Source organism: Panulirus ornatus, chromosome 68 (assembly GCF_036320965.1).
Source record: "Panulirus ornatus isolate Po-2019 chromosome 68, ASM3632096v1, whole genome shotgun sequence".
Taxonomy (NCBI): Eukaryota; Metazoa; Arthropoda; class Malacostraca; order Decapoda; family Palinuridae; genus Panulirus; species Panulirus ornatus.
Genome location: NC_092291.1, coordinates 2,978,982 through 2,991,436, shown reverse-complemented (window position 1 = coordinate 2,991,436; position 12,455 = coordinate 2,978,982).

The following is a 12,455-nucleotide window of genomic DNA, read 5'->3' as shown; positions in this document are numbered from 1 at the left end:
CAGTTGAGGGAATAATTGGTATACATGGGGTGTTCAGTGTTGTAAATGGAAATGGTGAAGAGCTTGTAGATTTATGTGCTGAAAAAGGACTGATGATTGGGAATACCTGGTTTAAAAAGCGAGATATACATAAGTATACGTATGTAAGTAGGAGAGATGGCCAGAGAGCGTTATTGGATTACGTGTTAATTGACTGGCGTGCGAAAGAGAGACTGGAGGGATGTCTGATCATTATCTTGTGGAGGCTAAGGTGAAGATTTGTATGGGTTTTCAGAAAAGAAGAGTGAATGTTGGGGTGAAGAGGGTGGTGAGAGTAAGTGAGCTTGGGAAGGAGACCTGTGTGAGGAAGTACCAGGAGAGACTGAGTACAGAATGGAAAAAGGTGAGAACAATGGAAGTAAGGGGAGTGGGGGAGGAATGTGATGTATTTAGGGAATCAGTGATGGATTGCGCAAAAGATGCTTGTGGCATGAGAAGAGTGGGAGGTGGGTTGATTAGAAAGGGTAGTGAGTGGTGGGATGAAGAAGTAAGAGTATTAGTGAAAGAGAAGAGAGAGGCATTTGGATGATTTTTGCAAGGAAAAAATGCAATTGAGTGGGAGATGTATAAAAGAAAGAGACAGGAGCTCAAGAGAAAGGTGCAAGAGGTGAAAGAGTGGGTAAATGAGAGTTGGGGTGAGAGAGTATCATTAAATTTTAGGGAGAATAAAAAGATGTTCTGGAAGGAGGTAAATAAAGTGCGTAAGACAAGGGAGCAAATGGGAACTTCAGTGAAGGGCGCAAATGGGGAGGTGATAACAAGTAGTGGTGATGTGACAAGGAGATGGAGTGAGTATTTTGAAGGTTTGTTGAATGTGTTTGATGATAGAGTGGCAGATATAGGGTGTTTTGGTCGAGGTGGTGTGCAAAGTGAGAGGGTTAGGGAAAATGATTTGGTAAACAGAGAAGAGGTAGTGAAAGCTTTGCGGAAGATGAAAGCCGGCAAGGCAGCAGGTTTGGATGGTATTGCAGTGGAATTTATTAAAAAAGGGGGTGACTGTATTGTTGACTGGTTGGTAAGGTTATTTAATGTATGTATGACTCATGGTGAGGTGCCTGAGGATTGGCGGAATGCGTGCATAGTGCCATTATACAAAGGCAAAGGGGATAAGAGTGAGTGCTCAAATTACAGAGGTATAAGTTTGTTGAGTATTCCTGGTAAATTATATGGGAGGGTATTGATTGAGAGGGTGAAGGCATGTACAGAGCATCAGATTGGGGAAGAGCAGTGTGGTTTCAGAAGTGGTAGTGGATGTGTGGATCAGGTGTTTGCTTTGAAGAATGTATGTGAGAAATACTTAGAAAAGCAAATGGATTTGTATGTAGCATTTATGGATCTGGAGAAGGCATATGATAGAGTTGATAGAGATGCTCTGTGGAAGGTATTAAGAATATATGGTGTGGGAGGAAAGTTGTTAGAAGCAGTGAAAAGTTTTTATCGAGGATGTAAGGCATGTGTACGTGTAGGAAGAGAGGAAAGTGATTGGTTCTCAGTGAATGTAGGTTTGCGGCAGGGGTGTGTGATGTCTCCATGGTTGTTTAATTTGTTTATGGATGGGGTTGTTAGGGAGGTAAATGCAAGAGTTTTGGAAAGAGGGGCAAGTATGAAGTCTGTTGGGGATGAGAGAGCTTGGGAAGTGAGTCAGTTGTTGTTCGCTGATGATACAGCGCTGGTGGCTGATTCATGTGAGAAACTGCAGAAGCTGGTGACTGAGTTTGGTAAAGTGTGTGGAAGAAGAAAGTTAAGAGTAAATGTGAATAAGAGCAAGGTTATGAGGTACAGTAGGGTTGAGGGTCAAGTCAATTGGGAGGTGAGTTTGAATGGAGAAAAACTGGAGGAAGTGAAGTGTTTTAGATATCTGGGAGTGGATCTGGCAGCGGATGGAACCATGGAAGCGGAAGTGGATCATAGGGTGGGGGAGGGGGCGAAAATTCTGGGGGCCTTGAAGAATGTGTGGAAGTCGAGAACATTATCTCGGAAAGCAAAAATGGGTATGTTTGAAGGAATAGTGGTTCCAACAATGTTGTATGGTTGCGAGGCGTGGGCTATGGATAGAGTTGTGCGCAGGAGGATGGATGTGCTGGAAATGAGATGTTTGAGGACAATGTGTGGTGTGAGGTGGTTTGATCGAGTAAGTAACGTAAGGGTAAGAGAGATGTGTGGAAATAAAAAGAGCGTGGTTGAGAGAGCAGAAGAGGGTGTTTTGAAGTGGTTTGGGCACATGGAGAGAATGAGTGAGGAAAGATTGACCAAGAGGATATATGTGTCGGAGGTGGAGGGAACGAGGAGAAGAGGGAGACCAAATTGGAGGTGGAAAGATGGAGTGAAAAAGATTTTGTGTGATCGGGGCCTGAACATGCAGGAGGGTGAAAGGAGGGCAAGGAATAGAGTGAATTGGAGCGATGTGGTATACCGGGGTTGACGTGCTGTCAGTGGATTGAATCAAGGCATGTGAAGCGTCTGGGGTAAACCATGGAAAGCTGTGTAGGTATGTATATTTGTGTGTGTGGACGTATGTATATACATGTGTATGGGGGGGGTTGGGCCATTTCTTTCGTCTGTTTCCTTGCGCTACCTCGCAAACGCGGGAGACAGCGACAAAGTATAATATATAATAATATAAAAACTGTGCATCCTTCGCCAATTAGTACCTTATTGGTTTCTCTTTACTCACTATACACTCCTTGAAATGACCAGGAACCACATCAAAAAGGTTTTGAAGCCATTCAGGGTCCATCTTTGCCCAAATTTCATGAATGAACACCTCCAGCTTAGGCAGCAACAAAGCATTCCTGTTACATAATTTGATTTTCATAAGCTCATACAAGTTTTCTATTGGATTCAAATCTGGTAAATTCAAGGGCCATTCACTGAAAAACTCCTCTGAACAACCCTTAAGACAATCAGAAACTAGTCTGGCAGTGTGAAAGGGAGCCCCATCCTTATGAACATTTTGGCCTTGCACTTTTTGAATGAATCTGGAAGTGGTCACACAGGAGCCTGAGGTCACTATGTCTGTTTATAATTTCATTCTTTGGCAACATTACAAGGTCCCAACACCATAATAACTTATACAATCCCATTACTGAAGCAGGGAACTTGACAAAGCTTGCAGTGTACTGGGGGTCAAACAGATCACTGCCTGGTTGACTGTACACATGTCCACCATGGTCACCTGTCACAGGAAAGGTGGACTGATCACTCCACAAGACACTTCTGAACTTAGCTGCATCCCACTCTACATATTTCTTTCAAAAAATTACTCTTTTCTACTAGTACCTACAGGTTACATGCAGTTTGGGACACAGCCTACAGCTGCTACTTAAGGTCGTCATGTAAGCAGAGTGGCACTGTCATTACCAACACATCACTGAGCAGTCAATGTTTTTTTACTTCAATTCTTATGCACAAAATGTGGATCTGCATCCACTAGACATCCAAGAATATTCAGAGTAGTTTTTTCTGGATTTCCTAAGGTGTTTCACATGGGTCGGTGTAGTAACGTCACAGCTATCATTAAATCCCTTCATCCATCATTGTACTGATCTCAAGCTTACACCAGTAATATGGAAATACATATTACACTACTTATTTCTTTCAAAAACTGGCTCTTTTCTTCTAGTGCCTACAGGTTACAAGAAGTTTGGAACACATCCTACAGCTCTGTTACTTAAGGTCCTTGTGTAAGCAGTGCTGCTACTGTCCTTACCAACACATCACCGAGTGGTCTACGGTTTTTCATTCTAATTCTTATGTAAAAAGTGTGGATCTGCACCCACTTGACATTTAGGAACATTCAGAGTATGAGGGGAGGTTCTTCTGGCCTTCCCACAGTGTTTCACATGGATCTGTCTAATGATTCCGTCACTATCATTAAATTCCTTCACCCATCATTATAATGATCTTTACACCGGTAAAATTGGAAATTTCCTTGAGTGACTTATTCCCTTGTAAAAAGCAACTATAGAAGCTATTTTGTAACTTGTACGGTAAATATTTCCAACCAGAGTAGGTGGTAAAGGTAAGGAAAAGGAAAAAACGACAAAAATCCTGGGTGTAAGTGGAAAAGACATGGCATTCCCACCTCCTACAATGGTTAAACTGCAAATGCAAGCTTCTATGGTATGCCAGCAAGTCATGTTCTTGCCATAGCTCACCAAAGGATGCCAACTTCACTGATGGACATCAACACAATTTTAGGTGAGGTAAAGTGATTTTTTTTTTTTCTTTTTTTTTTATACTTTGTCGCTGTCTCCCGCGTTTGCGAGGTAGCGCAAGGAAACAGACGAAAGAAATGGCCCAACCCCCCCCCATACACATGTATATACATACGTCCACACACGCAAATATACATACCTACACAGCTTTCCATGGTTTACCCCAGACGCTTCACATGCCTTGATTCAATCCACTGACAGCACGTCAACCCCGGTATACCACATCGCTCCAATTCACTCTATTCCTTGCCCTCCTTTCACCCTCCTGCATGTTCAGGCCCCGATCACACAAAATCTTTTTCACTCCATCTTTCCACCTCCAATTTGGTCTCCCTCTTCTCCTTGCTCCCTCCACCTCTGACACATATATCCTCTTGGTCAATCTTTCCTCACTCATCCTCTCCATGTGCCCAAACCACTTCAAAACACCCTCTTCTGCTCTCTCAACCACGCTCTTTTTATTTCCACACATCTCTCTTACCCTTACGTTACTCACTCGATCAAACCACCTCACACCACACATTGTCCTCAAACATCTCATTTCCAGCACATCCATCCTCCTGCGCACAACTCTATCCATAGCCCACGCCTCGCAACCATACAACATTGTTGGAACCACTATTCCTTCAAACATACCCATTTTTGCTTTCCGAGATAATGTTCTCGACTTCCACACAGTCTTCAAGGCCCCCAGAATTTTCGCCCCCTCCCCCACCCTATGATCCACTTCCGCTTCCATGGTTCCATCCGCTGCCAGATCCACTCCCAGATATCTAAAACACTTCACTTCTTCCAGTTTTTCTCCATTCAAACTCACCTCCCAATTGACTTGACCCTCAACCCTACTGTACCTAATAACCTTGCTCTTATTCACATTTACTCTTAACTTTCTTCTTCCACACACTTTACCAAACTCAGTCACCAGCTTCTGCAGTTTCTCACATGAATCAGCCACCAGCGCTGTATCATCAGCGAACAACAACTGACTCACTTCCCAAGCTCTCTCATCCCCAACAGACTTCATACTTGCCCCTCTTTCCAAAACTCTTGCATTTACCTCCCTAACAACCCCATCCATAAACAAATTAAACAACCATGGAGACATCACACACCCCTGCCGCAAACCTACATTCACTGAGAACCAATCACTTTCCTCTCTTCCTACACGTACACATGCCTTACATCCTCGATAAAAGCTTTTCACTGCTTCTAACAACTTTCCTCCCACACCATATATTCTTAATACCTTCCACAGAGCATCTCTATCAACTCTATCATATGCCTTCTCCAGATCCATAAATGCTACATACAAATCCATTTGCTTTTCTAAGTATTTCTCACATACATTCTTCAAAGCAAACACCTGATCCACACATCCTCTACCACTTCTGAAACCACACTGCTCTTCCCCAATCTGATGCTCTGTACATGCCTTCACCCTCTCAATCAATACCCTCCCATATAATTTACCAGGAATACTCAACAGACTTATACCTCTATAATTTGAGCACTCACTCTTATCCCCTTTGCCTTTGTACAATGGCACTATGCACGCATTCCGCCAATCCTCAGGCACCTCACCGTGAGTCATACATACATTAAATAACCTTACCAACCAGTCAACAATACAGTCACCCCCTTTTTTAATAAATTCCACTGCAATACCATCCAAACCTGCTGCCTTGCCGGCTTTCATCTCCCGCAAAGCTTTTACTACCTCTTCTCTGTTTACCAAATCATTTTCCCTAACCCTCTCACTTTGCACACCACCTCGACCAAAACACCCTATATCTGCCACTCTATCATCAAACACATTCAACAAACCTTCAAAATACTCACTCCATCTCCTTCTCACATCACCACTACTTGTTATCACCTCCCCATTTGCGCCCTTCACTGAAGTTCCCATTTGCTCCCTTGTCTTACGCACTTTATTTACCTCCTTCCAGAACATCTTTTTATTCTCCCTAAAATTTAATGATACTCTCTCACCCCAACTCTCATTTGCCCTTTTTTTCACCTCTTGCACCTTTCTCTTGACCTCCTGTCTCTTTCTTTTATACATCTCCCACTCAATTGCATTTTTTCCCTGCAAAAATCGTCCAAATGCCTCTCTCTTCTCTTTCACTAATACTCTTACTTCTTCATCCCACCACTCACTACCCTTTCTAATCAACCCACCTCCCACTCTTCTCATGCCACAAGCATCTTTTGCGCAATCCAACACTGATTCCCTAAATACATCCCATTCCTCCCCCACTCCCCTTGCTTCCATTGTTCTCATCTTTTTCCATTCTGTACTCAGTCTCTCCTGGTACTTCCTCACACAGGTCTCCTTCTCAAGCTCACTTACTCTCACCACCCTCTTCACCCCAACATTCACTCTTCTTTTCTGAAAACCCATACAAATCTTCACCTTAGCCTCCACAAGATAATGATCAGACATCCCTCCAGTTGCACCTCTCAGCACATTAACATCCAAAAGTCTCTCTTTCGCACGCCTGTCAATTAACACGTAATCCAATAACGCTCTCTGGCCATCTCTCCTACTTACATAAGTATACTTATGTATATCTCGCTTTTTAAACCAGGTATTCCCAATCATCAGTCCTTTTTCAGCACATAAATCTACAAGCTCTTCACCATTTCCATTTACAACACTGAACACCCCATGTATACCAATTATTCCCTCAACTGCCACATTACTCACCTTTGCATTCAAATCACCCATCACTATAACCCGGTCTCGTGCATCAAAACCACTAACACACTCATTCAGCTGCTCCCAAAACACTTGCCTCTCTTGATCTTTCTTCTCATGCCCAGGTGCATATGCACCAATAATCACCCACCTCTCTCCATCAACTTTCAGTTTTACCCATATTAATCGAGAATTTACTTTCTTACACTCTATCACATACTCCCACAGCTGCTGTTTCAGGAGTATTGCTACTCCTTCCCTTGCTCTTGTCCTCTCACTAACCCCTGACTTTACTCCCCAGACATTCCCAAACCACTCTTCCCCTTTACCCTTGAGCTTCGTTTCACTCAGAGCCAAAACATCCAGGTTCCTTTCCTCAAACATACTACCTATCTCTCCTTTTTTCACATCTTGGTTACATCCACACACATTTAGGCACCCCACTCTGAGCCTTCGAGGAGGATGAGCACTCCCCGCGTGACTCCTTCTTCTGTTTCCCATTTTAGAAAGTTAATACAAGGAGGGGAGGATTTCTGGCCCCCCGCTCCCGTCCCCTCTAGTCGCTTTCTACGACATGCGAGGAATACGTGGGAAGTATTCTTTCACCCCTATCCCCAGGGATAAGTGATTTGTATCAATATAATTGTATATATTTGTATTAATATAGTTGAGGGAATAATTGGTGTACATGGTGTGTTCAATGTCGTAAAGAGAAATGGTGAAGAGCTTGTAGACTTAGGTGCTGAAAAAGGAATGGTGATTGGGAATACCTGGTTTAAAAAGAGAGATATACATAAGTATACACATGTAAGTAGGAGAGATGGGCAGAGAGCATTATTGGATTACGTGTTAATTGATAGGCGTGCGAAAGAGAGACTTTTGGATGTTAATGTGCACAGAGGTGCAACTGGAGGGATGTCTGATCATTATCTTGTGGAGGCGAAGGTGAACATTTGTAGAGGTTTTCAGAAAAGAAGAGAGAATGTGTGAGTGAAGAGAGTGGTGAGAGTAAGTAGGCTTGGGAAGAAGACTTGTGTGAGCAAGTACCAGGAGAGACTGAGTATAGAATGGAAAAAGATGAGAGCAAAGGACGTAAGGGGAGTGGGGGAGGAATGGGATGTATTTAGGGAAGCAGTGATGGATTGCGCAAAAGATGCTTGTGGCATGAGAAGTGTGGGAGGTGGGTTGATTAGAAAGGGTAATGAGTGGTGGGATGAAGAAGTAAGAGTATTAGTGAAAGAGAAGAGAGAGGCATGTGGACGATTTTTGCAGGAAATAATGCAAATGAGCGGGAGATGTATAAAAGAAAGAGGCAGGAGGTCAAGAGAAAGGTGCAAGAGGTGAAAAAGAGGGCAAATGAGAGTTGGGGTGAGAGAGCACCATTAAATTTTAGGGAGAATAAAAAGATGTTCTGGAAGGAGGTAAATAAGTTGCGTAAGACAAGGGAACAAATGGGAACATCAGTGAAGGGGGCTAATGGGAAAGTGATAACAAGTAGTGGTGATGTGAGAAGATGGAGTGAGTATTTTGAAGGTTTGTTGAATGTGTTTGATGATAGAGTGGCAGATATAGGGTGTTTTGGTTGAGGTGGTGTGCAAAGGGACAGTGTTAAGGAAAATGATTTGGTAGAAAGAGAAGAGGTAGTAAAAGCTTTGCGGAAGATGAAAGCCGGCAAGGCAGCGGGTTTGGATGGAATTGCAGTGGAATCTATTAAAAAAGGGGGTGACTGTATTGTTGACTGGTTGGTAAGGTTATTTAATGTATGTATGACTCATGGTGAGGTGCCTAAGGATTGGCAGAATGCTTGCATAGTGCCATTGTACAAAGGCAAAGGGGATAAGAGTGAGTGCTCAAATTACAGAGGTATAAGTTTGTTGAGTATTCCTGGGAAACTATGTGGGAGGGTATTGATTGAGAGGATGAAGGCATGTACAGAGCATCAGACTGAGGAAGAGCAGTGTGGTTTCAGAAGTGGTAGAGGATGTGTGGATCAGGGGTTTGCTTTGAAGAATGTATGTGAGAAATACTTAGAAAAGCAAATGGATTTGTATGTAGCATTTATGGATCTGGAGAAGGCATATGATAAGAGTTCATAGAGATGCTCTGTGGAAGGTATTAAGAAAATATGCTGTGGGAGGCAAGTTGTTAGAGGCAGTGAAAAGTTTTTATCGACGATGTAAGGCATGTGTATGTGTAGGAAGAGAGGAAAGTGATTGGTTCTCAGTGAATGTTGGTTTGTGGCAGGGGTGCGTGATGTCTCCATGGTTGTTTAATTTGTTTATGGATGGGGTTGTTAGGGAGGTGAATGCAAGAGTTTTGGAAAGAGGGGCAAGTATGCAGTCTGTTATGGATGAGAGAGCTTGGGAAGTGAGTCAGTTGTTGTTCGCTGATGATACAGCGCTGGTGGCTGATTCGTGTGAGAAACTGGAGAAGCTGGTAAATGAGTTTGGTAAAGTGTGTGAAAGAAGAAAGCTGAGAGTAAATGTGAAAAAGAGTAAGGTTATTAGGTACAGTAGGGTTGAGGGACAAGTCAACTGGGAGGTAAGTTTGAATGGAGAAAAACTGAGGAAGTGAAGTGTTTTAGATATCTGAGAGTGGATTTGGCAGCGGATGGAACCATGGAAGCAGAAAAGAATCATAGGATGGGGGAGGGGGCAAATGTTCTGGGAGTGTTGAAGAATGTGTGGAAGTCGAGAAAGTTATCCTGGAGAGCAAGAATGGGTATGTTTGAAGGAATAGTGGTTCCATCAACGTTATATGGTGGCGAGGCGTGGGCTATAGATAGAGTTGTGCAGAGGAGGGTGGATGTGCTGGAAATGAGATGTTTGAGGACAATATGTGATGTGAGGTGGTTTGATCAAGTAAGTAAGGAAAGGGTAAGAGAGATGTGTGGTAATAAAAAGAGTGTGGTTGAGAGAGGAAGAGGGTGTTTTGAAATGATTTTGTCACATGGAGAGAATGAGTGAGGAAAGATTGACCAAGAGGATATATGTGTCGCAGGTGGAGGGAACGAGGAGAAGTGGAAGCCCAAAGTGGAGGTGGAAAGATGGAGTGACAAAGATTTTGAGTGATCGGGGCCTGGGCATGCAGGAGGGTGAAAGGCGTGCAAGGAATAGAGTGAATTGGAACGATGTGGTATACCTGGGTCGACGTGTTGTCAATGGATTGAACAAGGGCATGTGAAGCATCTGGGGTAAACCATGGAAAGTTTTGTGGGGGGGCTGGATGTGGAGAGGGAGCTGTGGTTTCAGTGCATTATACATGACAGCTAGAGACTGAGTGTGAATGAATGTGGCCATTGTTGTCTTTTCCTAGCGCTACCTCGCGCACATGCAGGGGGAGGGGGTTTTCATTTCATGGGAGGCGGGGTGGCAATGGGAATGAATAAGGGCAAACAGTATGAATCATGTACATGTGTATATATGTATATGTCTGTGTGTGTGTATACATATGTATATGTCTGTGTGTGTATACTTATGTATACGTTGAGATGTATAGGTATGCATATGTGCATGTGTGGACGTGTATGTATATACATGTGTTTGTGGGTGGGTTGGGCCATTCTTTCGTCAGTTTCCTTGCGCTACCTCGCTAATGCGGGAGACAGCAACAAAGTATAATATATATAATATATAATATAATTGCTGTGGCCCTGCTCATACATACTTCATTGACAGGCCCTGTATATATCTATAAATGTATACCTCTTATCATCTCGTTCTGTATTATAACAACACCATCAACGATGACTCTATTCAGTTGCAATGGAACATGAAGAAAGAAAAAATTGTTTTACTCATTGTATTTCGTTTTGCTACTTTTTCTAGAATTCTGTGGTCTACTTTATCAAATGCTATGGCAAAGTCAAGAAACAAAGTATCAATTCACCATCCTTTCATTAGAGTTTCATAAATGTTTTTATAATTAACTAGAAGTTGAGTCTTCAGTTTTGCCAATTAAAAATCTATGCTGGCCTTTACTTGTATGGTTTTTATTAATAATGTGTTCCAATAAAAGTTTCCTTAACATTTTCATATACTTTCATCACATATGATAACCCACCTAGTCTATAATGTTTCTGTAGAAGCTTAGACCCTCTTTTTTAAGCTAAAATTACATCCAACACTTTGAAAATATGTAATGCTATTTTCATCTACACTGCATCATACTCATTAATAACATCAATGGTTCATCTATTGTCACCATTTTCTTTTAACCCTTAAACTGATCTTATGATCATCCAATAATCTTAAAGATGAGATCTCATTATCACATAATTTAACTCTTCCCATCTCTGTTTAAATATCCAGTTTACTTATCTTACAAATGGTACCCTAAATTGGTCTATTTCATTACCAGAAAGATGCTGGGAAGAATTCTACTCTCATTAGTGTCCCAAAGAACCAACATTTTAGGAGCAGAGTCAGAGTGTGAATACAAAGTGACCCATTGAAAAGATATATGCTGTTGGATAAGTGATGATAAACACTTGACAGGTATCAGTTGGTGAGGAAACTGAAGAAGAGTGACATGAAAAATGTGAAGAAATTAGTGACTCTTGAGAGTGGTTTTAATGGAATCATGTACGGTGCAGGTCAGTATCGGAGGCCTAAACAAGAGGCCAGTAGTGAAGGCTAACCTTAACACCCTCAATTTGGCAGCACTTCACCTGGGAGATATTATGTAACTGTACTTAATTTTCTCTTTACATAATTGTAGGGTGATGGAGGACTTTGTTAAAAGCTGATGAGTAAAGAGCTGGAATATTTCTGGAGAAACAATGCCTCCAAATTCCTACCCACAAGTGTCAGCCTATCTCCCTCACACTCATTTCTTGTGGGTACAATGTAATGTTTCTGAATATACTCAGGTTATTCACCAATAAAGTTGTGCATGTGTATGACTTAAAAGTGGAGTGCAAAACCTAATTCAAGATACAAAACCTTCATTGTCCTTCCCAAACATACCAGCCAATTTCATTCATCACATCTCATGTCAAGTATGTGCAGATTAATGCTTCTAAATATATTAATGTTTCACAACCAACACTGCATGAAAATATGAAATAAAAGTGAAGTGTGGATCCAAGTTTGCTATGATAAAAAAAAATCACTACATCTTTCTTTCTTAGCTTCTGATTTTGGCTTTATCTGTTAGACTTGTCACACACATTCCGCTCTATCCCTCACTCACAGTGGACCAGAAACATAAAAAGGTACCAATAAAAATCTTCTGAATATTTTTTCTTTCTTTTGAATGATAATCTATCATTTCACTAGGTTGAACATGGGTGTAATGATAATCATTTCAGTTTATATGTAAATTATATTTTCATTATATGACATTATTCATTTATTCATTATACTTGATCACCGTTTCATGCATCAGTGGTGTAGCACCTGGAAACAGATAAAAGAATGGCCCATCCATTCATATACACATATATATACATAAACACCCATACATGCACATATACATACATACACATACAAACATAG